At 40.5% G+C, this 24,888-nt stretch overlaps 1 protein-coding gene and 1 long non-coding RNA gene across 2 annotated transcripts in view; one reads left to right on the top strand and one right to left on the bottom strand.

The window, feature by feature from the left end:
- Window positions 1-24,888, top strand: part of LOC122806685 — a 494,362-nt gene that overhangs the window by 43,445 nt on the left and 426,029 nt on the right. The gene's annotated exons all lie outside the window — the stretch shown is intronic.
- EPO (erythropoietin) overlaps window positions 1-24,888 on the bottom strand; it is a 357,290-nt gene that overhangs the window by 317,587 nt on the left and 14,815 nt on the right. The gene's annotated exons all lie outside the window — the stretch shown is intronic.

The raw sequence follows: 24,888 nt of genomic DNA, 5'->3' as shown, positions 1-24,888 counted from the left end.
TATGTGCAGTATACATAGCTGCCTGTACAGTGTCTGACACTTCTATGTGCAGTATACATAGCTACTGGTACAGTGTCTGATACTTATATGTGCAGTATGCATAGCTACCTGTACAGTGTCTGATAGTTTTCTGTGGAGTATATATTGTTACCTTTACATTGCCTGATACTTCTACATACAGTATACATAGCTACGTGTACACTGTCTGATACTTCTATGTGCATTATGCATAGCTACCTGTACAGTGTCTGATAGTTTTCCGTGCAGCATATATTGCTACCTTTACATTGTCTGATACTTCTACATGCAGTTATACATAGCTTCCTGTACAGTGTCTGATACGTATATGTGCATTACACATAGCTACCTGTACAATGTCTGACACTTCTATGTGCAGTATTCATATCTACCTGTAAAGTGTCTGATACTTCTGTGTGCAGTATACGTAGCTACCTGCACAGTATCTGAAACTTCTATGTGCAGTATATATAGCTGCATCTAAAGTGTCTGATGCTTCTGTGTGTGTCATGCATAGCTATCTGTACAGTGTTGCATACGTCTGTGTGCAGTATACATAGGTACCTGTACATTGTCTGATATTTCTGTGTGCAGTATTCTTTGTTACCTGTACAGTTTCTGATGGATCTATGCACAGTATATATAACCACCTGTTCGGTATCTGATACTTCTGTGTGCAGCATACATAACTATCTGTACGGTGTCTGATACTTCTATGTGCAGTATACAAAGCTACCTGTACAGTGTCTGATACTTTTGTGTGCAGTATATATAACTACCTGTACAGTGTCTGATACTTCTTTGTGCAGTTTATATTGCTAGCTATACAGTGTCTGATGGTTCTATGTGCAGTACATTTAACTACATGTACAGTATCAGATATTTCTGTGGGCAGTATATGTAACTACCTGTGCAGTTCCTGAGACTTCTATGTGCAGTATACATATCTACCTTTACAGTGTCTGATAGTTCTGTGTGCATTATACATAGTTACCTGTACAGTGTCTGATACTTCTACATGCAGTATACATACCTACATGTACAGTGTGTGATACTTGTATGTCCATTATACATAGCTACCTGTGCAGTGTCTGATACTTCTATGTTCAGTATACATAGCTGACTAAATAGTGCATTATACTTGTATGTGCAGTAAACATAGCTACCTGTACATTGTCTGATGCTTCTGTGTGCAGTGTACATGGCTACCTGTACAGTGCTTGACACTTCTATGTGCAGTATACGTAGCTACCTTTACAGTGTCTAATACTTCTATGTGCAGTATACATAACTGCCTGTACAGTGTCCGACACTTCTATGTGCAGTATACATAGCTACTTGTACATTGTCTGATGCTTCTGTGTGCAGTATACATGGCTACCTGTACAGTGTCCTACATTTCTATGTGCAGTGTACTTAGCTACCTTAACATTGTGTGATGCTTCTACGAGCAGTATATATAGCTGCCTTGAGTGTCTGATACCTGTGTGTGCCATATATGTAACTACCTGCACAGTGTCTGATATTTCTGTGGGCAGTATATATAGCTATTTGTAAAGTGTCTGATGCTTCTATATGCAGTATACATAGCTACCTGTACAGTGTCTGATACTTCTGTGCATAGTATACTTAACTACTTGTACAGTGTCTGATGCTTCTTTGTGCAGTATACATGACTACCTGTACAGTGTCTGATATTTCTGCATGCAGTCTACGTCTACCTGTACAATGTCCGATAATTTGATGTGCAGTATACATATCTGCCTGTACAGTGTCTGATAAATCTACGTGCAGTATACATAACTACCTGTACAATGTCTGATAATTCTAAGTGCAGTATACATACCTACCCATACAGTGTCTGATACTTCTATGTGTAGTATACATAGCTGCCTTTACATTGTCTGATACTTCTACATGCAGTATACATAGCTACCTGTACAGTGTCTGATACTTCTATGTGTAGTATACATAACTACCTGTACAGTGTCTGATACTTCTATGTGTAGTGCACATAACTAGCTGCACAGTGTATGATACTTCTCTATACCGTGAAAAAAGGAGACAGTTACATGGTATGATTTTAAAGATGAAGGGTTTTAGCATTAACATAATGTAGAATTTGTATTTTTAGGTTTAATTTGGTATTTTTATAAATTGCTTTTATGAATTTGATTAAATTAAATGATGTAATTTTGTTTTTCCTATTTAACAGTGGGAGAGGTGAGGTTGCTCAGGTAATTGCTGAAAAAGACAAAAGCACTTAAGGTTGAATAAATCTGTGTATTGACAGTTTTTGAGTGACATTGTTATGTAGTGAGGTAGCCATGAGCTTTACTTGTGTTTGGTTAGGAAGTTACATGGGAAAATGTATGGGAGTATGTAGCCTATCAAAATAACCTATGAGGAATGCATTACATAAGCATATTCGTACTGGTGACAGTTCATTCATTCCCTATCCATTTGTTCATCTTATGATGCTCACTTTGACCTGATCAAGTTTGAACAGGCAAGTGTAACAGAACTGACATGAAGAAGAGAACCAGTCCTGGATGGTACTCCAGTATATACCGTAATACATACACAAATACACTTATGTGACTTTAGCCCTACACTCTGTTTAGAGCTTGCAATTTTTCCTACGGACATGTATTTGGGTTGTGAAAGGAAACTTCAACACTGAAAAAAAAAACCTATGAGCACATGGAGATCACACACAGGAAGAACCTGAACTGGGAACCAGAGTGAAGAACCAAACAATGCATAGCAGCAGTACTAACCAGTGCAATACTGTGGTACCCTTCAGACATTTCACATTATTTTCATTTTCAGTGGCCTTCTGAAAGGGGAAAATGTAAAATATTTTTAGCTAAAAAGGAACATTAGCAGACTTTTACTGAATTTGGTATTAATCCTGGTTTAAATGAGACAAAGTAGGCAGTTAAAACATTGACTGTTATTATCTACAGTTTGGTTGTATAAAATGTATTTTAAAGGGTTATTGATAATCTGATATAGTGGATAGTATTTGTAGGTGTTCTCAGTTTTTATCCTTGTAAGTTAAAGTTTCTTTTAATTTTATAAGAAATACAGAAATACATACATAGGAATAATTATGAGACAAATGTAAAGACTGTGGGACAAGTATGTTAGATGTGTAACAGGTAATGACTTGGTACACTTATGTGATCATCTGGAATTTTCTAATAAGACATTCCACTCTCCTACTCTCCCACTGCCTTCCCATTACTGTCAGTCCCACAGTCACACTGCCATCAGCCCACAATATTATAATATATCTACCTCTCTCCTTACACCCTTCGAACACATTCAAACACACCACCCCAGCCACAAAACTACTAGATATACTAAGTTAATTAACAAACTAAGAAATCTACTACTACACTCCTTGACACACATTAAACTCCAAGCAGACATCCATACCAACCCAGGTCCAAAGAATAACTTGGCTCTCTTTCCACACACCTCCCCCCCAGCCCTCCCAATGTCTTCCTATCCAATCTCCCTCACACTCCCACCCCTACCCCCGCCCTAAAACCTCTTCCGCAGCTACTTTTTACCAGTTTCAATCTGCGCAGCCTCATTAATAAAATTACAGAATTCCATACAACTCTTGACTTCTACCCACCTGACATAGCCGTAATAACAGAAACCTGGTTAAAACCACATGTTAAAGGTAATGAAGTTATCACTTTTGGCTATAACATCATTTGACAGGCCAGATTAGACAAAAGAGGTGGTGGAGTTGCCATTATGTTTAAAGACACCCTCAAAGATGAACTACTTAACTGTACCTACCCAGACCTACCCAATTCTGAAATCCTAACAACTCGACTCAAAATAAGTCCTAACAAAAACATAATTATCATCACTGCCTATCTCCCTCCAGGCAACAATCTTTCTACTACTGAAAATCTATTGTCCTGGGCATCTACCAATTTCAGCCAAGAAACTATAATTCTTGGTGATTTCATTCTTGACTGGCACCCCTGCACATCCAGTACCCCCTCAAATCACATAAACCTCTTCAACTTCACTCATACAATAACCTGCCCAACTCGCATAGACAAACATTCCAATAAGCAGTCAACCCTAGACTGGATTCTGACTAACAGGCCCAACCTACACTACCTAGTAGGATGCCTGCCAGATTCCCTTAGTGACCATTCCCTAACCTTTCTTTACTGAAACCGTATACACACACAAAATAACATTTCCTACAAATACATATGTAGCACAAAACATTTCTCCCCCTCTGTCTTTAACCTATTACTTCAACAGTGTGACTGGTCACCACTTAAACACCTCCACCTTGACCTGGCTGTCCAATATTTCAACAACACCTTCCTTAGCATACTAAATAGCCTTGCTCCCACTAGGAAGGTTTGCTTAAGAGCCAAGCAACTGCCATGGTTATCAAATGACACCAAATTGCAACTTAAACATAGAGATAGGGCATGGACAGCATACTTGACTACCAAAGATTCAGCCAACCTCTTAGTATATAAACATATTTGTAACTTAGCTAAAAAATAAATCAAAAAGGACAAACAAACCTACTTCCTAACCAGTCAACATAAATACCTGAACAACCCTCAACAATTCTGGAAAAGCATTAACTATCTCCTTAGCCCTGGCCATACCCCTACCCCTACCCCTGTCTCTCCTAACAGCACTAACTACCCAGTTCAACTCTCATTTTATTAAGTCCACAACCACCCTATTAGGTACCCAGAGCACCAACCCACTTACCATTCCTACTACTATCCTAGACCTCCCCAACCTCCTCACATTTAATACTATTCAAACCAACTGCATAAAATAAATCTCCTCACCAAGCTTAAACCCTGATGTTCTTCGTGTTTCACTGTTGCAGTCATCACGTTTGGGGTTATCTGCCTGCTGGTAGCCCTCAGTCGGCCTGAATACCAGAGTCTTCGGATTTCTGCGTCGGATGCTGTCGCTCCTTCCATGATGTCAGGTCGTCAGGGGTATAAAACATGCAGCAGATGCCATTACATCAGTCTTTCTTGCTGTGCGGTGCCCGAAGCAGAAGCAGTTTGCAAGTACCAGTCGGCCGACTCCTGAAATTTTCATTTTCGAGTTTCAGACGTGAAGTCTTCAAAAATATAAGTACCCCATTGGGGACCCTTTTTTCTTGCTCTAACCAATGTCAGAAAAAATTAACAATTGTCTTGCCTGTGGAAAGCAAATACCTCATAGGGATTTTCATTCTTACTGCATCACCTACTTAGGCCCAGACCACAACGTCCCACGCTGTCAGTTTTGTGCCTTGTTCAATGCCCGAACTGTTCATCGTCTGGCTATTTTTGTAGCTAAATACTTTCGTTCTCGATCTTTGTACTCTGAAATGACTTCGTTAAGCCATTCAGCTACCGATCTTCTGAAAAAACGCAAGGATAAAGACAGAGACAGACCGCATAGGTCTAAAACTGCCGACGACGCTTCCGTTAAGCTAGTCGCAAGTCCGCCGGTACCCAGCGAGGAGCTTTCACAGCTCCTGATACCTGCTACTACAGATTCGCAGGCCTCTGCTGAGACCCATTCAGAGTCCGCGAGTATGCCGCGAGATGCTTCTTCGACTATGGAACCTGCGGATGTCTCTACCTTGGATGGGTCTGGAGCCACTGTGCAGGCACTGGCTTCTGAGGGTGTATTCAGGCCTACTGACTTTCATATTAAACCGATGACTTCATTTCAAGCTAAGAATACTGAATTCCTCAGGCCTAAAGCTCGCACTACGCCTAGGAAACTGACGACCAAAGCGCATTCTCAGGCCCATATGCCTCAAAAACAAATGATTAGAATGGCTGAAGACCTTATTACCCTAATTAGGGGAAGCCAGCCTTCCCCCTCTAAGAGACCTATAACTGATTTTCTTTTCTGATTCTTCTGATCAGGAATCTGATATCTCTGTTCCTTCTGACTACCAGGATTTACCCTTATCTACTTATGAGGATTCTGATGCAGAGGATTCCATTCCCTCTGCTCCCCTCCAGAAGATTTTTCTTTTGATGAAACCTTGCATGCACTTAGGGAGCATTTCCGCTGGGAAAGCCTGGAGTATTCTCACTCCAAAAAGAGACTTCGGGAATTTTTACACCTGCCTCAACACAGGCCTCTAACTATCCCTCCTGTTTTGGAGGTTGCAGATGATGTTTTCTTGGAATCCACCCTTTCCCCAGACACTTTGCCTCCAGCTCCCAGGAAACCTGACAGGTACTACAGAGTACCTGACTCTCACAAATTCCTCTTCAAGAATCGTACTGCGGATGCAGAGACCATTTCCCAAAGACCAGAAGGCATTAAGGCTACTACTGCCAAGAATCCTACCCTTTCTGATAGGGACTCTAGAGCTTTAGACAGATGGGGAAAGAAGGAATACATATCTGCTAGTTTGGCCATTAGGGCATTAAATTGCCAGTTTCATATGTTAAAGTATCAGCAGCTTATTATGGGATTAATTAAACAGAAAATGATGTTGATTCATGACTGTGCTAAGCACAAAGATTTACAAGAGTTAATGTATTCTGCTGACCAAGTTGGTAAACCTACTTTGCAATGTGGTTTTGATGCTTTAGAAGGATCTTGCAAGGCTGCTATTACTGGGTCTGTACTTAGAAGATATGCTTGGCTTAAGGAACAAAACTTGCCAGATCATGTTAAAGCAACATTACTGGATGCACCTTTAAACCAAGACTGCCTGTTTGGCAACAAAGCAGAAGAAGTCCTCAAAAGGATGGAGGAAAAAGATAAATCTATGCAAACTGTTAAAGATTTCTTACAAATACAGCCACCTAGATTCAGTAGGCATTGACCTTCAAAGAACTGGTCCTTTCCAGTCCCTCCCAGGCCTTCTCAGTCCAAACCCAGGAGCAGCAGACCACCAGTACTTCAGTCTCAGGCTATGCACAGATCTAAACAGTGGGGGGCTGCCACTGCCAAGCAGGGAGTAGTAAGCCACCCCCCTATGGAAAAATGGCACAATGACTCTTCCAAGCCTTGCTCAACTACTTGCTCCCTTAGGAGGAAAGCTCACACTGCATGCAAAAAATTGGGAACTCATTACCCAAGACAAATGGGTTTTAAACATAGTTTCCCCTAGGATACAGATTCCACTTCCACTCACTCCCAACCCCAAGTGGATGGCTAGACCTTCCCCCAAACCATTGGGCAGAGGCCCAAAAACAAGTTCTCTCTCTCCTCAGTATCAGTGCTGTTCAGCCTGTCCCACCAGAACAAAGGGGACAAGGTTTTTTATTCAAGGGTGTTCCTGGTTCCCAGAAAAGAAAACCTTTCAACAGCTTCTTCCTATGCTAGCCAAGGATGCCTGGCTGGCAACCCTAGACTTAAAAGAAGCTTACCTGCACATCCCAATAAGAGAATCCTGCAGAAAATACCAACGGTTCAGGGCAGGCTCCATGCAATATCAGTTATCTGCACTTCCCTTTGGCTTATCTATTGCACCCAGGGTATTCACAAAGTGCCTAGCTCCAGCCATTGCATTTTGCAGGCAGAGAAATATTCAGATTTACCCATACTTGGACGATTACCTGATTCAGGCAGAGAGTCAGGACTTGCTATTACAACACCTGGCATTTGTAAAGAGACTTCTAACTTCACTGGGGTACACCATCACCTAGAAGAAATCACACCTAGTACCCTGCCAACAGATTGTATTCCTGGGAGCAAGCTTGAACACAGCTTCCCAGATGGCATTCCTCACTCTAAAGAAACAAGTTTATTTGACAGCCTACTTCAAACTACTGGCCACAAAAAGCCAGCTATCTGTAAGAAAAATCCTGCAAGCCCTGGGGTTCATGGCCTCTTGCATTCTGTTAATTCCATATGCAAGACTGCATATGAGGACTTATGAGGACTTGGAAACAATGATTCATATCATTCCTTGTCTAATGACGAGGTTCCTTTGGTGGGCAGAGGCCTGCTACCACAACAAGGGACTCCCTTTCACTCTACCCCTGAACCCAAAACAGATGCACCTGCATATCAATCAAAAAGAAATGTTAGCTGTTCAGAATTCTCTGACAGCCTTCAAAGACCTTATTCTTCCAGGACAACTATTGGTAAAGACAGACAACACCACAGTTGTGGTACATAAACAAGCAGGAGGGAACCCATTCCTACCCACTCTGCAGACTAGCCCATGACTCTGTGGAACACATCCTTGAGCTACCAAGTGAACCTACAAGCTCAATTCCTGCCAGGCAAACTAAATTCACTGGCAGATGACTTAAGCAGAAATCTCATGGACCCACACGAATGGAAACTTGAACCCAAAATATTCAAGCTTTTGAGGTAGACCTGTTTGCCTCCCCTCAGAACTACCAATTGAGCAAATTCTGCACCAGAACTCCTCACAGTCAAGCTTGGAAAATGGATGCCCTGTCCTTTACTTGGGAAAGCCTCTCAGTGTATGCCTTTCCCCCCTCTGCCTCTCCTCTCAAAGGTTCTATTAAAGATCAAACAGGGTAAGCCAAGGACAATACTGATTGCACCATACTGGCCACGGCAGCACTGTTACCCCGTTTTGCGCAGTCTGACATTGCTACAACTATGGCACCTGCTTCAGACCCCTTCCCTGCTGTCCCAACAGGCGGGCCAGATTCTGCACCCTCGGCTTCAAACCCTGAACCTTGCAGTCTGGCTAATTCACCTTTAGCAACCCTCAGTAAACAGATGCTGGATGTCATTCTTGAGGCAAGGAGGCCTAGTACTAGAAAATCCTATTCAGAAAAATGGAAAAGATTCTGTTCCTGGAGCCACACTCAGAGCATGGGCACAACGGTGCCCAGCTTACCTCATATTCTAGATTATTTAACAGAAATACTCCACAAGGGCCTGTCTTTCTCTTCAATTAAGATTCATGCCTCTGCCATATCAGCACATTATAATACTGAACCATCCCGCTTCTCTCATCCCCTGCTAAAACAATTCCTTGGAGGGGCCAAAAATTTAAGACCCTCCAGGAGAGCTCCCACTCCAGCCTGGGACCTTAACTTTGTATTGGAAAAACTCACTCTTCCCCCCTTTGACCCAGCTGCTACAGCAGAGTTGAAATTCCTTTCTTGGAAAACAGCTTTACTTCTAGCCATAACTTCAGCAAGAAGAGTGTCTGAACTGCAGGCCCTCATAGCAGTGGAACCCTTCATTATCTTCCATGCGGACAGGGTTTCCCTCAGGACTAATCCATCCTTTATGCCCAAGGCGGTGTCTAGTGTGGGTCTAAACCAGTCCATTCATTTGCCTACTTTTTTCCCTAATCCTCAGAATAAAGGGGAAAGGATACTGCATTCTCTGGACATACACTGACAGCTTAGATTCTATTTGGACAGAATTAAGCCTCTCAGAAAATTTGACTAGCTGCTAGTTAGCTTTGCTGCAGGGGCAGAGGGGAAGGCCATTTCAAAGCAAACCATTTCCAAATGTATAGCACATTGCATCCATTTCTGCTACAGACACCATGGAAAACCTACCCGACAGGGGATAAAAACACATTCCACCAGGGCTGCATCTATCTCTACTGCATTTCTTAGGGGAGTCCCTACCAGGGACACCCTGGAAGCTGCAACCTGGAGCTCTGTACATACTTTCACCAAGCATTACCACCTGCCTATCTTTTCTAAATCGAAAACTGGATTTGCCACAGCAATCTTACAGGGCATGATTGCTAGCCCTAATGCTCTTTAACTACCTCCACCCTTCCTTAGCTTTGGGAATCAACCCAAATGTGATGACTGCAACAGTGAAACATGAAGAACATAGTACAGTTGTGTACACTGACCATAAATGTAGATGTTCAAGTGTATTCACTGTTGCAGTCCTGGTTACCCTCCCTCCAGCCCCCTGGCTTCTCTTGACTTTTATCTTTCCTTCTTGTTTGGCATATATTATGTCATGTGTATTTCCTTTTTGCTGGGGGTGTTCCATACCATATAAGTGCTTCCTATTGTGGGGGCACCTGATATCTGGGACAAGAAAAACTGATGTAATGGCGTTGGCTGCATGTTTTATACCCCTGACGACCTGACGTCAAGGAAGAAGCGACAGCACCCGACACAGAAATCCGAAGACTCTGGTATTCAGGCCGGCTGAGGGCTACCTGCAGGCAGATAACCCCAAATGTGATGACTGTAACAGTGAATACACTCGAACATCTACATTTATGGTAAGTGTACACAACTGTACTTTGTCTTGCAGCTGACCAACTTCCTAATGAATTTCTAAAGATTTCGGCTCCTTCTATCGCTTACCCCATTTCTATCTTGATTAATCGTTCAGCTACAGAACAGTATATCCCTCCTCTCTGGAAAGTATCGCACATCATTCCCCTCCACAAAGGCGGACCCTCCAGGGAGCCAGCCAACTACCGTCCCATAGCCATCCTCTCCCTTCTCGGAAAAATATTAAAAATATGCATCCACAAACAACTCCTACACCGCCTTCTTAGTCTCAGCCTGCTATCTAGCTCTCAGCACGGCTTTCATCTTAAACATAGTACTAACACAGTTTTAATATCTTTCACCAGTACCATTCACAATCTCATAAATGAAGGTCACTCTGTCTCTTCTATCTTTCTCAATATGCCTAAAGCCTTTGCACTGTTTCTCACCAACTACTTCTAGACAAACTCTCATGTTATGGCCTCACTACTGCATCCCTAACCTGGTTCCACAGTTACTTTTTCAACCGTCAGCAAGTAACTAAATAGGCTAACAGTCTCTCCCCTCTACTCCCCATCTCACTCGGCGTACCCCAAGGCTCCATTCTTGGCCCCATCTTATTTACTATATTTACTAACAATCTCAGCTCAGCACTCAGCTGACTCACATTGTCCAGTACGCCAATGACTCCACACTTGCTCAGCCCCCTCACTACAACAAATAAAAATGCAAACTTCCTTTCAGGACATAGAAAAATACCTCTCTGGACATCAACTCATACCTAACCCAAACAAAACTAAGATTATTGCCTTCAGAAACAAATTATCCAAACCTGGACAGTTCCCTCTCACAATTCTGTCTTCAAATAGAACCATAATACAGCGCACTAGTCAGGCTAAACTGCTAGGTGTCACAATAGATAAGTGCCTAAAATTTGACAAGCATATCTCTTTTGCCATCAAGAAAGTTCACGCCAAACTTGGCACCCTCTATGGGGCTAAACCATACCTCACTCAGAGTGCCAGAATAGTCACTGCTCAGTCACACCTGGTTTTTTCTCTCCTATATGGATCTCAAATATTCACAAACCTACGTAAGTCTGAGCTGAAAAACCTTGAATCCTTTTACAACAAAAAAGCCAAGTTTGCTGCTAATTAGCCTTACAAGACTCACCATCGCACTGCCCTCTCCCAGCTCAACTGGTTAGAATTCCCTAATCTTTTATCACACAACCAAATGACCATGGCCTACAAAATAATATACCAACCCAGTAACTGCCCCGCTCTCTCTTACCTTGTTCAACTTAGTACTATTACCCAGTCTCTCAGATCCTCCAACAAGTCAATGCTAAAGGTATCCTGCTCCCACAACTACCATGGTGACTCCTTTTACTCCCACAAAATAGCCAAATTGTGGAACTCTCTTCCACAGTCCATCACACAAAATCCTCACCACCATGAGTTCAAACAACTCTTATAAATTACCTAGCAAAACATTGGCTTTGCTCTTGTCATCCAACAGGCTAATTCTACTGCCTCCAATACCGTAGCCAACTTTACCTCCAACTATACTGCCTCCATCTTTGCTGTAACTCTGCTGACCACTCTGTTTTAATTTGATTGACAGAAATTTTTTTTTTTTATTCCAGACATTCTGTGCATAGTTAATAACTTCATGCCTTTCATCACTGTTATATATACATACTGTCTCTGATTTTATTTTATTTTGTGCACACTTTGTAATTAGTATTTCTAACCTAACGATAGTCTTTGTAATTATTATTTATTTATTTATTTATTTATTTTCAGTTTGATTACCGGGGAAGTCCACTGGGCCATGAAGTACCCATTTTCAGTGGAGGCCTGGGGAGAAAAGCTCCAAAGGCAGTACAATCAGGTTACATAATGCAAGAGATAATAATACAATGTCAAAAACAGTTAAGAGGATGTGAAATGCAGAGTATAGGCAGTACAATCAAGGTTACATAATGCAAGTGATAAAAATACAATGTCCAAAGCAGTCAAGAAGCTGTGAAATGCAGAGTATACATAGTAAGAGTTTTTTTTTATTTTTTTTATTTTGGCTTAGGTAATTACATATTTACAGTATTTACATACTTACAGTCAACTGAAAGTCAGCTAAAACCATTTTGGCGGAAAATAGAAATGAAATGAGAGTAGATAGTAGATTGGCGCCAGAGTATAGAGGGCTTAGTGGAGAAAATCCCTTGAATTTATATAGGGTGAAAGCAAGGACATTTCCATTTGGAGGATAGGTGTGAGAAAAGTTGGGTCTTAAAGGATTCCGTGTTAGGTATGGTCCTAAGTGATGGAGGGAGGGAGTTCCATTTTCTACCAAGAGAGAAGGAGAGTAGAAGCTGGCCAGCGGGATGTTTAGGTTTGTGAATGGAGATTAGGGTTTGGTGTTCAGATCTCAGAGATCAGTTTTGGATGTAAGGGGGAAGGATGTTAGATAAGGCTGGGCATTTATCTGGGTAAAATATTAATTTATGAGCGGTTGTTAGTTGGAGATAGTCAAGGTGGTTAGGGAGTTCTAACCAGTTCAGAGATTGTAGGGTAAGGCAGTGGTGAGTAGAGGTTTTGGATTTAGTGGCAAATTTAGAGACCGTATTATAGCAAGCTTCAAGTTTTGAGGTGTTGGAAGCAGACAGATTAGTTAAAATGGGGCACCATAAAGTAGAGAGGGTAGGAGGTAGGTGATAGCCAAGGTGTGCCTAGAGGAATTTGAAAGAAATTGATTATTCCTGTAGAGCATACCTAACTTTTGGTGGGTTTTCTTTATGTTTTGTTGTATGTGGAGATCGAATTTGAGGCATTCATCAATGGTAATGCCAAGGAGTTTTGCGGAAGGACCACTTCTATAGGAGTGTTGGTTTGGCTTAGGACATTGAAACAGTTTTTGTCAAAGGAAGAAGCCTTGGTAGGGAGGAAAATTAGTATTTTAGATTTATTGGAGTTGAGGGAGAGATGGTTTTGGTGCATCCACTTTTCTGTAGTGGAAAAAGCTATTTGAGTTTTAGTCAGAAGTTCAGAAAAGTTGGAGGCGGCGCAAACTCAGGTAGAGTCATCAGCGTATTGGATGACTGTAGTGTCAGGGAGGACAGTGTGAAGGTTATTTATAAAGATGTTGAAAAGCATGGGGCCGAGGATGGATCCCTGAGGAATGCCGGTAGGTGTAGGCAAGAAGGAAGAGGTGGAGTCCTTCCATCTGACAGCCTGAGATCTGTCAGAAAGGTAACTGGAGAACCAGGATAGAGTGTAAGGGGAGAGATTAAGGTTGGTGAGGTGAAAGAGAAGATGTGTATGGGAGATGGTGTCAAAGGCTTTAGAAAGATCTAGCAGAACAGTTGATACAAGAAGTCCAGAATCTCGGGCTTGATTAACAGTTTCTAGGAAGGATAGTAGGCAGCTATGGTGCTGTGGTCGGGACGGAAGCCGTGTTGGATGGGTGTAAGTAACTGATTCTGAGTTAAGTAGGGTAAAAGTTGGTGGTGGACGCATTTTTCTAGAATTTTTGATATTGGAGAGAGTAGGGCAATGGGGCAGAAGTTAGAAATGGTGGTGTTTTTACCTCCTTTGTGAAGAGGAAGAATGTAGGCTGGACGCAAATGTTTGGGTACGTATGACTCTTTTAAGGATCGGTTGATCAGGATACTAATTGGGAGAGCAATACCTTCGGCTGCACATTTGAGGAAGGAGGGGGAATGTTGTCAGGGGCATTAGAGCATGGCTTTAGTTTGGATAAGAGTTTTTTTATAAACATTGTGGAAACTGGTTTGAGATGGAACATGAAGGGACAGTTATTAGGGATGCTGGAAATAGAGTTGAGGAAGTTGGGAGGATTATTGTCCGGAAATGTTTTGGTTAGCTTAGCTATAGAATCTGTAAAGAAGGTGTTAAAGCGAGAGCTCACTTCTTTGTCAGTTAAACTAGGGTCAGGGCAGGGGTTATTTCTTGACCCAGGATAGAGAAGAGAGTTAACAGATTTCCAGAATTGTTTTGGGTTCTTATTATTATTGGACTGAAGTTTATTGTAGTAGTTTTTTTTTCCAAGGTGATTCATTTTTTTACTTGGTTGTGGAGTTGGGTGTATTAGAGCAAGGCAGAAGACAGTTTACTTTTCAGAAAAAGCTTCCAGGATTTGTCTCTGAGATGCATGGTATGTTTAGTCTCTTTGGCCAGCCAAGGAGCAGAATTGGCTTTGATTCGCTTGTTTCTTAGGGGGGCTAGGGAGTTAAGAGTATTTAGGAAGATGGAGTTAAAATGCTCTACAGCGTTGTCAAGGGGGAGAGTGTTTAGGATTTGCCAGTTAATTTGTTTAAAAGTGTTAGAGAAAATTGTGGGGTTGAAGTTGCTAAGGTTACGAGTTTGAATGTAATGATGTTGGTATTGGGAGGGGTTAGCTGAGCAATGGATGAAGGCAGGGAGATGGTCACTGAAGGTGTTAGGGGTGGTACCAGAGAGAGTGATTTTGTTTGGATGGGAGACTAAAATCCAATCTATGATGGATCCTGGGGGGTGGATTTTGTTAAGACGGGTTGTAGAATGGATTACTTGGGTGAAGTTGTAAAGGTTAATGGCTAGTGAGGGGGTAGTTGTGTTGATTTTATTCCAATCAATATTGACGTCACCTAGAATAAAGGTTTCATATTTTATTTCTGATGAGGCCCAGTGGAGAATATTTTCAAGGGTCAAGATATTATCGCCTGGGGAGATATGTAAGGAAATAATGCAGATAGTTTTATGTTTATTTATTCGGAGGAGACTTGCTGTTATTTCAGTATTTTTGAATTGTGGGTTTGGGATTTGCAGGGGGATTAGGGATAAAAGGTTAGAGTAGATTAGGGCAGAGCTTCCACCTTTTTTATTTAATCGGTCACTTCTGAAGATGTGGAAACCTGGAGGTAAGATTTCAGAATCAGAGATATGAGGTTTTAGCCAGGTTTCTGAGATGGCTAAGATGTCAGGTTGGTTATGATTGATCCAAGCATGAACATGGTGAATTTTGTTGTTAAGGCTCTGGGCATTGATAGTGAAGACCTTAAGGGTGCTAAGAGAGGAAGCAGGAGAAGAAGGAGAAGGGAGAGAGGCTTGATTGAAGTAGGGGAGGAAGGGGAAGGAGGGAAGGAGTTGTTAGTACTGAGGCAGGGGCCAGGGTTAGGATGTATATCTCCAGATAAGACTAGGACTTTTTGCCTTTTAAGTTTGGATTGTAGGAAGTTGTTTGGGGGTAGTGGAAATGTAAGAGAGAAGGTTTTTGAAGAGGTAGAGAATAGTTTGGGATGGAAAAGGTGTAGTAGGTTTGGTGGGATAAGGGAGGGGAAAATGGAGTGGAAATGAGAGAGTGTAGAAGAGGTTGTGGGTGAGTGAAAGGGATAGTTTGAGTAGAAGGTGTGTATGTGGGAGCTTTTGAGGAGTATGAAGTAGCATGATAGAGAGGAATTAGTAAGATGAGAAGGGAGCAGGGGAGTGGGGAAGTAAAGAGGATTTGGGAAGGCATGTTTGGAATGGGTGGGAATAAGGAAGGGAGAAATAAGAAATGAAATTGTAAGCTTAGTTGAGGAGAGAAGGTAAGGAAGTGGAAGGGAGAAGGAGATTGGAAGATTAAGTGTAATGAGAAGGGGAGGAGTAAGAGAAAAGGGAGGAGTAAGAGTAGGTGGGGAAATTAGAGGGGGTTGAGACTGGCTAATTGATGTAGGATTGAGGGGTAATAGAAGAGGACTGTGATTGGTTAATAGGAATGGTGGGAGAAGTAAGTGAGGGATAAATGTAGAGGTGCTGGGGGCGGGTGGAATTTGGGGGCAGGGTAGGGGAGCAGAGTGAGCCCACAGGGCGAACGGAGCGGGAAGAGCCAGAGGAGGAGAAAGTGAGGAAGACAATCAGTAAGGAGTGAATAGTCAGAAGGTAAGTTTAGCAGAGATGTGAATAGGAAGAAGGATTTACAGAGAAGTGGAGTGGAGGGTAGATGTAAAGGAAAAAGACAGAGGGAGAAGGTAAGAGACATCAAAAGAAAAGGATAGAGGAGGGCAGTTATAAAGCGAAGAGTGGATAGGTAATCCTAGGACAGTAGTGAGGAAGAGAGCAGAGGAAAAGAAGTTAGAGAGCTGTTTTGGGAGAGATGAGGAAGGAGAGGGTAAGGTAGTGGGGACAGTAAGAAGGTAGAGGAATGCCCCTAATGGTCAGTCAGTCTAAAGCATTAGAGACCCCAGGAAGAGAAACAGGTAAAAGGAGGAAGGGGCTTTCGAGGTTCAGGATAGGGGGTAGAATAAGGGGATAACTAAGAGTAAAAGCAAAGAAGGAGGTAAGAATTAAGGGGGGAACTAGGAGTGGAAGCAGCAAAGGAGGGGGGGGTTGTGGCTGCTGGCTAGCCTGGCAGGGAAGCGCACTGCGACCTAGTAGAAATCAAATTATAAAATTGCAAAGTGTTACAGTAGTACACATACTTTCTTATAATCCTTGCTGTAGGAAGAACTCAAGGAGCAGAATAGCCTTACAGCTTTGGATTAGGTGTCCGTTTTAGCCAGTTCTTAGCCAGAGTGTTCAGGAGGGTACTTTCAGGAGGTTAGGGCGGGCTAGGCAGGAGCCCAAGCTACAACATTTAGGAGAAAGAAGAAAGATTTTAAAGCAGCAGTGAAGGTATTGAGAGTACACAAGTAGACAGTTGTCAAGCATACATAAAGTAATTTTGAACAATTAAATGTAAATTAATATTTCTGTTTAAGCTTACAGACTTTGTATACATGTGTATATTGTTTGTATTTTATACTGTCTACTGTATTATATTAATTATAATTAATGTAAGCTTTGTTACTGCTTGTGGAGCTTTTCTCTCTGGGCCTCCGCTGAAAATCGGCTTCTGGCCCCATTGGACATAACCCGGTTAAGAAATGTAATAAATAAATAAATAAATTCAGTGGTACGCAGGGGACTTATCAGGATATAGTCAACTGAGGAAGGTATTTGCATGAGTTTCAGATGAATGCATAAAATCTTTCTATATTGTTTAAGGCAGATAGAGTTTTTCAACGAAATTGTTATCCTTTTTTTTCTTTAACAGTTTTTCTTATGATTTATTTGATTTTTCTATTACTATTACTCATACCTTTTAAGGCAAATTGCTATTAGAGGTGAAAATCTTACACATATTCACCTTTTACATAAGCAGAAACCATCTACCGTGGAGAACTGCCATACTGACATTACGCCCCTAAGAGATGACATGGGAACTTATGTGGACAGTGACATAACCTTTGACCAACATGTGCCCATTGTTGTATGAAAGTCCTTATATACTGCACAGCTTATAAACAAAGGGATTGTGTTTAGCCGTAGGGATGTCGTTGTCCCCCTTTACTTAGCCTAATTAAGCCAGTCATGACACACAGTTTACAGGCTCCAGTTGAGCAAGCAGGTAATATAATCATACATTTTTAAAATAGTGTTGACACATTGACTAGGCCATGTAGCATGATTACAGACTACAGAGGAGGATCTAGTTGGGTTTTGAACAAGGACATAGCCAGTGAGTTTTAAAGCATAGCTTGAGGCTTTTTTGAACTGAGTAAGAGAGGGTTCAAGAGTAAGATCAGCAGGAAGAGAGCTCCAAGTTTTCCTAACAGAGTTAGCAAACAGAGAGTCCCCAGCAGAGTTGTTGATTTAGGATGTTTGAAGAAGTAGTTTATTAGAAGAGTGAAGTGACCTCAGGGTTGCTGATATTTTTAAGTGCAGGCATATTATCAGGGTGGTTGAGAAATTTATGGGCACTTATAAGCTGGTTGTATTGAAGTAGGCTAGGCCATTCTAGCCACCCCAGAAGATTTAGGTTGTGACAGTGGTGGGTCCTATAGGCTGTGCCTGTTGCAAATATAGCAATATGATTATAACAGCCGGAGAGTTTGCTAAGAGTAGATTTGTTCAAATTAGTGAGTAGAGGGGAGGCATAAAGAAGAGTTGACAGTAGATGGGAACGAGCAATAGCAGTCCTAGCAAATGGAGTAAGGAAAGGTTTGATCTTATAGAAGGAGCCAAGTTTTTTGTTAATGGTTTTGATAGTTTGATTGACATGGATATCAAATTTGAAGGTGTTGTCTATTGTGACCCCTAAGAGTTTGGTTTGCGCATCTGGGGGGAAATAATGGTACCATTATTACATTTTATGGTAAAGAGTAGTGAGGAAGACTTACAAGTTGGGGAGAAGAGAAGCAACTTTGTTTTGTTAAGGTTTAATATCAGCTGATGGTTAAAGAGCCAGTTTCAACTATATTGAAAGTATTCTGTGTTAATGTCATTAGATCTGTCGGGGAGATTGCTGAACAAATCAAGGTGGATCCTTACTAAAAGGATACAAGGCTTTAACAATATGTCCTACGTGGACTGACTCAAAGCCCTGTAACTATACTTGGTATCATATAGACAACCGAGAGTGACCTGTCCCTAGCATACGAGGTGTCCTGGGGTCGATAACTTCCCAAAGGATACAATAATGCATTTTGTTGCATTTGGTTTCAGTCCATGATTTTGGTAGCAGTTATTTATTTGGTACAGATCATCCTGTTGGATGACTAAGTCATTTAATGATTCAATGACTTTTCCTAGCTTGCAGTCATCTGCAAACTTAGCCAGAGCTGTTTGGTATTGGCTTTTACTTCAGAAAAGTATATGCTAAACAGGAGAGGTTCAGGTACAAAACTGAGAGGAACTCCACTGGTGACTGGTCTCTTTGTGGAGATAACTTCCCCTATTTTGATTTGTTATTTGCTTTATACGTAGAACCATTGAAAAAAAGCATAAGGGGCTCCTTAATTCACAGAATATTGCATGCTAATCAAGAAATATTAGCCATATTTGCAGATGATATTATTTTGTACTTGATAAATCCTGGAAAGGACATTTCCGTGTTGTGGAACAATTTGAGACAGTTTCAGGTCTTTCTGGGATGTACCTCTAAACTGTCCAGATTTTTGCCTCATATTTTTGGTCTGTTCCTCATAAAATGTGTGGTTTTCTGCCATATCACTGTGGTGATGTGATAATTGAAGTCACTAAATAATTAAATACATTTGAGTTTAGATTTCAAATCCTTCAGAAAATGCATGTTAACACAAACCCTGTTATTCTAGCAACTTTTAGTTTGTAAGAGCAATATTGAAAATCTATCCCTATTTTTGGGCCTTTGTCCTCCCATTATGTCAGGCTTTGTCCATTTTTTTTGTACTAACATGTTGAGAGGTATGTTCTGGGATATAAAGTTTAGTGAAGATAAAACAAGGGTTGTAGCTGTAAATAATGTAGTCAAACATGATTTGGTTTTGCAATACCTACATTTATGGGGACACAATAAGATTGAAGTATCTAGGTATACTGACTTAAAAGGATTCTGTTACGGCAGCTAAGGATAAGTGGGAAGAGACTATACAAAAATTGAGAGGTTGGAATCTCTTAATTATGGATAGTAAAGCACAAGTGGTAAAAATATATTTTAGTCCATGTAGTTTTTTATACAAGTCAGGTATATTTTATGGTAACCAGATTAGACGTTGTGGATGATAACTAATAAAGATGTGAAAGAATTTATCTGGAAGGAGAAGAGGGCAGTGGTAAGTGGCATAAACTGATCCTCCCAAAAGAACAATGTGGTTTAGGATTACTGATTTGAATGTATACTTTTGAGCTATACAGTTAAGGCTGATATGCATACCACAAGCAGAAGGTTATAAATGAAAGTGGAAAGGGATGATGATGATGATGATGAAGAGGGAGTTTGAAAAGTAAACTGAGAGAGTGGGATTTCGGCTGCAGGTCCTTAAGCACAACAGCCATACAGAATATTAAATTCATAAAGTAGCAGAAAGTATTATGGAGACTAAGCCAACATAGGACTGGAGAAAGAAGATTTTACCAATAGGAATGACTACAAGTAGCAGTGTAGAAAGTAGGTAAGGGGGGCCAACATTACTGGAGAAAATTAACAAGGGAAACAAGCTATTAGGAACAAATAATGAGAGAGGGAAAATCAATAGAGTGGGATGAGGCCAAGCAGAGGTTTGCACTGTAAGTTAGTAATTGCCTTCTCTATGATAAGCATGTAGGGAAAGAGAAATAGGTGGGGTGCTAAAAAAAAAAAAACAGCTATGTAAAGTTTTTATTTGAGTAAAATTAGTTGGGTGTATGGATGATACCTATAAAATTCAATCAAATGAGGTTAGAAGAGATTGGGGAGGTATTTTGGAAAGGCAAGCTACAAAGGAACACTGGGAGGACATCTCTATGGCTCTGATGTATGCAACAAAGTCTAGAAGGTTTAGGATTTTTACTTGGAACTGTGCGCCTAAGTATTTTTATACCTCAATTAGATTTCAGGGAATTTTCCCCTCAGATAGGTAGCAAATGCTGGAAGTGTGATATGAAAGAGAAAGGGGATTGGGAATATGTTTTTTCAAATGTAATGAGTTGTCAGATTTTTAAAATTTCATGTAGAGTACTTTGTCAGAAATGTTGGTGGAGGAAATTTTGTTTATTTATTTAATTATTTGACATTTATTAACTGGGTTGGTTCAGCTGGGCCAGAAACCCTTTTTCAGTGGAGACCTGAGGAGAAAAGCTCCAAAAAAATATACATACAATTATGTACTAAAATTACGAATAGATAAGATTAAACATACAAGCACAGGGAGACAAGTTATCTTATATGTACAATAAGAAAAGTGGCTTAAATGCAGTTTGGTTGTAACTAAGGAAATTCTTTTTAACTGGTATATAGGATCAGAATTGCCTAGACAAATTGAGGTCTTAATAAGATTAATGGTTGTTGTTGTGTCTTTTACCGGTTAGGGGTTGCCACAGCGGAACTCCAGTCCACTAATGATTGGCCGAAGATTTTTACGTGCCGAGTTGCCAGCCCTGACGCACAACCTTCAACGAAGGTATGCCCATTCACGCATGTCTCCATAGAGAAGATGCTCTAGCTGAGAATCAAACCGGACAGCATCTTACTGAGGCGACAATGCTACCGCAGCACCACCACCACAATCTTAATAAGATTAATGGTATTAGCTACCAGAAAAGCAGTTGCTAGAAAATGAAAATCAGAATGTTAACCATCTGTAACTGAAGTACTGTATGTTGTAAGGTAGGTAAAAGAAGTGGAGGTTTGCTGTTTAGAAAAGGGAAGAAGTAACTTACATTGAAAAAAAAGATTTTGTGGTAATAATGTTCAGGAGGAGGAGTGAGGTTTAACAGAAGGCAGAAATTCAGCAATTTATGTAATGCTGGTATGAATGAATATTAAAAATAAAACGTAAACAATTCATGAAAATGATATGTTTTCCTATTAATGTACATGTACCTATGTCATTGTTCAAACTGAGTATTTAATAAAGGTATTTACAAAAAAAGGAAAACTTAAGCAAATTAGTAAAGAACATAAGGACAGTCATTAGGAACTCAAAGCTGAGTGTGAACGTAATGTCCACTAAAATGCAAAATAACTGCAAATCTTTCTTTACTTATGTCATGAAGTTTACCACTAGTACCAAACAATATTAAAAGCTAGTTGGAAATAATACTGTCTACTCTGACCCAAACAAAATGGCTAATGTCCTAGCTGACAAATCTATTGCAAAATTTACTCTACCCACAGTTGCAGCTATTCCATAAGCTTCCCAGAGCCAACCAACCCCTTTATGTATTATGGAACAAGACCTCTCAGCCCTTTCAAAACCTGAGAACTCCTCAGCCACAAGCCCTGATAATATACCAGGTTGCCTGATTATCAGGACCAAATATGGCTTATCTGAACTCCTGTTTAACCTCTTAATCTAAGCCTGTCCAGTGGTTAGGTTTATGAAGCTTGGAAAATGCCAGTGTAATGTCATTACACAAGGGTGGTACAGCCACAGACCCTGGAAACTGTAGACACATCAGCTTCAGTAACCTCATATGTAAAGCTGTGAAACATTATTATCTCAGACCTTGTTGATTTGAACATCGAAAATGTGTTAACCCTAGACCCTCATCATTTCATCTTTGTTAAAGGAAGCTCCTGCCTGTTTAAGCTTATTAATTTATTTGAAAAATTGATCAATTTATTTTTTATTTAACATTTGTTAACCGGGGGTGTCTGACTGAGCCAAAAAGCCCCTTTTTCAGCAGAGGCCCGGAGAGAAAAGCTCCACATAGAAAAATTACAGATACATTTAGTTATTTAGACATGATCAGTTGTTGTTGTATCTTTCGGCTTTTCCCAGTTAGGGGTCGCCACAATGGAACTCCGGTCCGCTAATGATTGGCAGCAGATTTTTACGTACCAAGTTGCCAGCCCTGACATACAATCTTCAACAAAGGTACGCCCATTCACGCATGTCTCCACACAGAAGACTCTTTAGCTGAGAATGGAACAGGACAACATCTTGCTGTGAGGCGACAATGCTACCGCAGCACCACCCCCACAAGACATGCTTTTACAGTGGTATGCAGCACATCAACAGTTACAGTGGAGAGAACAAACAAAAAAATATTAATTTAAAAATAAAGGTAATTAATAGATTTGTGGTGTACAGCTGAAATTTGGAACATAAGTAGAATACATACATAGTACACAGGTACAGTACATACATTGTAGATTAGCCAGTGTTTGTGAGCAAGATTGAAAACTTTTATCAAGTACTCTAGGTTTAAATAAGCAAAAAGCAAGTACAGGAGCGTTCCAAAGCTGACCAAATAAATCCACATAAACATAGCAAACCAAATCACTTATAGGCAACCAACACAATATATTTCCAAAGTTTATTAGTGATCTAAAAAGGGCAATTTTTTTATAACTATTTACTGTCACAGTTAGGTTCACTTGGAGAACATTTTAAACTTATCCAGTTCCCTTTTGGTGCTTGAATTAAACTTTTCTGATTGGTCTTAACTATCCCATGGCTGATAATTGTATATTATCCCTAGTGAGAATACCTGTGATCATACCATAGATAATTTGAGGGGACCCATGTAAGGGATGCAGCACTTAAGAACTGCCTCTATCCATTAGTGGCATGAGGGGCAATCCTGGAGTACATTTTCTATTACCCATCCTTAGATCCATGTTGCATTTGAATATGGGCGGATGAGCTTTGTTTTATTTTTGTGGATAGTCTGTACTGGAACAGTGGTAGCCTCTGTGATATATATCCATCTCTCCACAACATTCAGTTTAGATACCTGGACTGAGTATTTCTGATGCCATTTGACTTGCTGATGTTCAGTAGGTCCATCTGTATTAGGTCGGAGGATGCCCTGTATGCCAGACACGTCACCTCTAAGCACTCTGTAGGATACTGAGTATAGTAATAAATCTTTGAGGTGGTCCATGCAAGACCTGTTGTTTACCACTTGTATCCTTTTAGTAAGGTATCTCTGAAGGTTTTCCAGTTGTTGCATGGAGCTGGACAGATCCATGCCAAAGTAGGCATTATACAAAATGATTGACCTAATGAGAGCTTTGTAAAGTGAGACAACAACATCTCTAGAACTAGTCACAATTTTATTTATTTATTTTACATTTGTTGACCAGGATAGTCTAACTGGATTTATGTCCATTTTCAGTAGACCCCCGGGGAGATAAGCTCCAAGAGATTACTAGACTACTAACATACAGGTACTAGTTGTTATACAATTAAATACTACAAATTTTAAACAGTTCAGGAATCTTCACAGTTTATACAAAAAACATGTTACAAGCATTAGATGAGATATTTTAGACTTTATGTACAAGACTTCATTAGTAACTAGGAAGTAATTGTTACACAAATACATACTTCAAATTTCAACAGTTCAGCAATGCTCACAGTTTAAGCAATACTTGTTGCCTGCCTTAGGTATGATTCTTTAAATGATATGCAGAAGACTTTAACTAGGTATTTTAAATTATCTTTATTAGGATAAGTTATGTTTTTGCCAAGGATAGGCCTTGATCTAAAAAGACACAGATAGAGCAGGAATTAGGTCTTAAGATAGGATATTTGGGATATAGTATGAGATTAGTCTGGATTTGTACAGGGACATAACCAATGGGTTTTAAGATAGAGTTTCATATTGTGTTTAAAAAGTGTAATCAATTATTTATAAGCTGTGCAATATAGAAAGACTTTCTTATGACTCTGGGTACGTTGGTCAAAAGTCAGGTCACTGTTCGCACAAGTTTCCAAATGCCAAACTATTTGGTCAGTTCTCAGAGGGCATTGTCATGATTTTGACACCAGTTATTATTTGGGACAAACCTTCCTGCATGATGGTTAAGTCATTTGGGGATTCAATAACTGCTCCTAGCTTGCAGTCATCTCAAACTTAGTCAGCCAAAGCCCTTTGGTATTTCCTTTTACTTTTGAGATGTATATGCCAAATAGAAAAAGTCTCAGCACCAAACTCTGAGGAACTCCACTGTTGACTGGTCTCTTCCTCTATTTTGATCTCCTGCATCCTATGGGCAAGTTAGCAATCCAGCTAGTGATGCAAATGTTTGTTCCTAAATTATTCAACTTTTATACCACACCTGAGAAGGGGATTGTGTCAAAAGGCTTGGCCATGTCAAGGTAATGTGGTGTAAACTGTTTTACCTTCATCCATTGCTTTGGTAACAACAGTAA

This window comes from Protopterus annectens, chromosome 7.part0 (assembly GCF_019279795.1).
Source record: "Protopterus annectens isolate FY-2018-M chromosome 7.part0, PAN1.0, whole genome shotgun sequence".
NCBI classification, from domain to species: domain Eukaryota; kingdom Metazoa; phylum Chordata; order Ceratodontiformes; family Protopteridae; genus Protopterus; species Protopterus annectens.
Note: the sequence above shows the minus strand (reverse complement) of the source record. Positions and strands in the feature narration are given on the sequence as shown.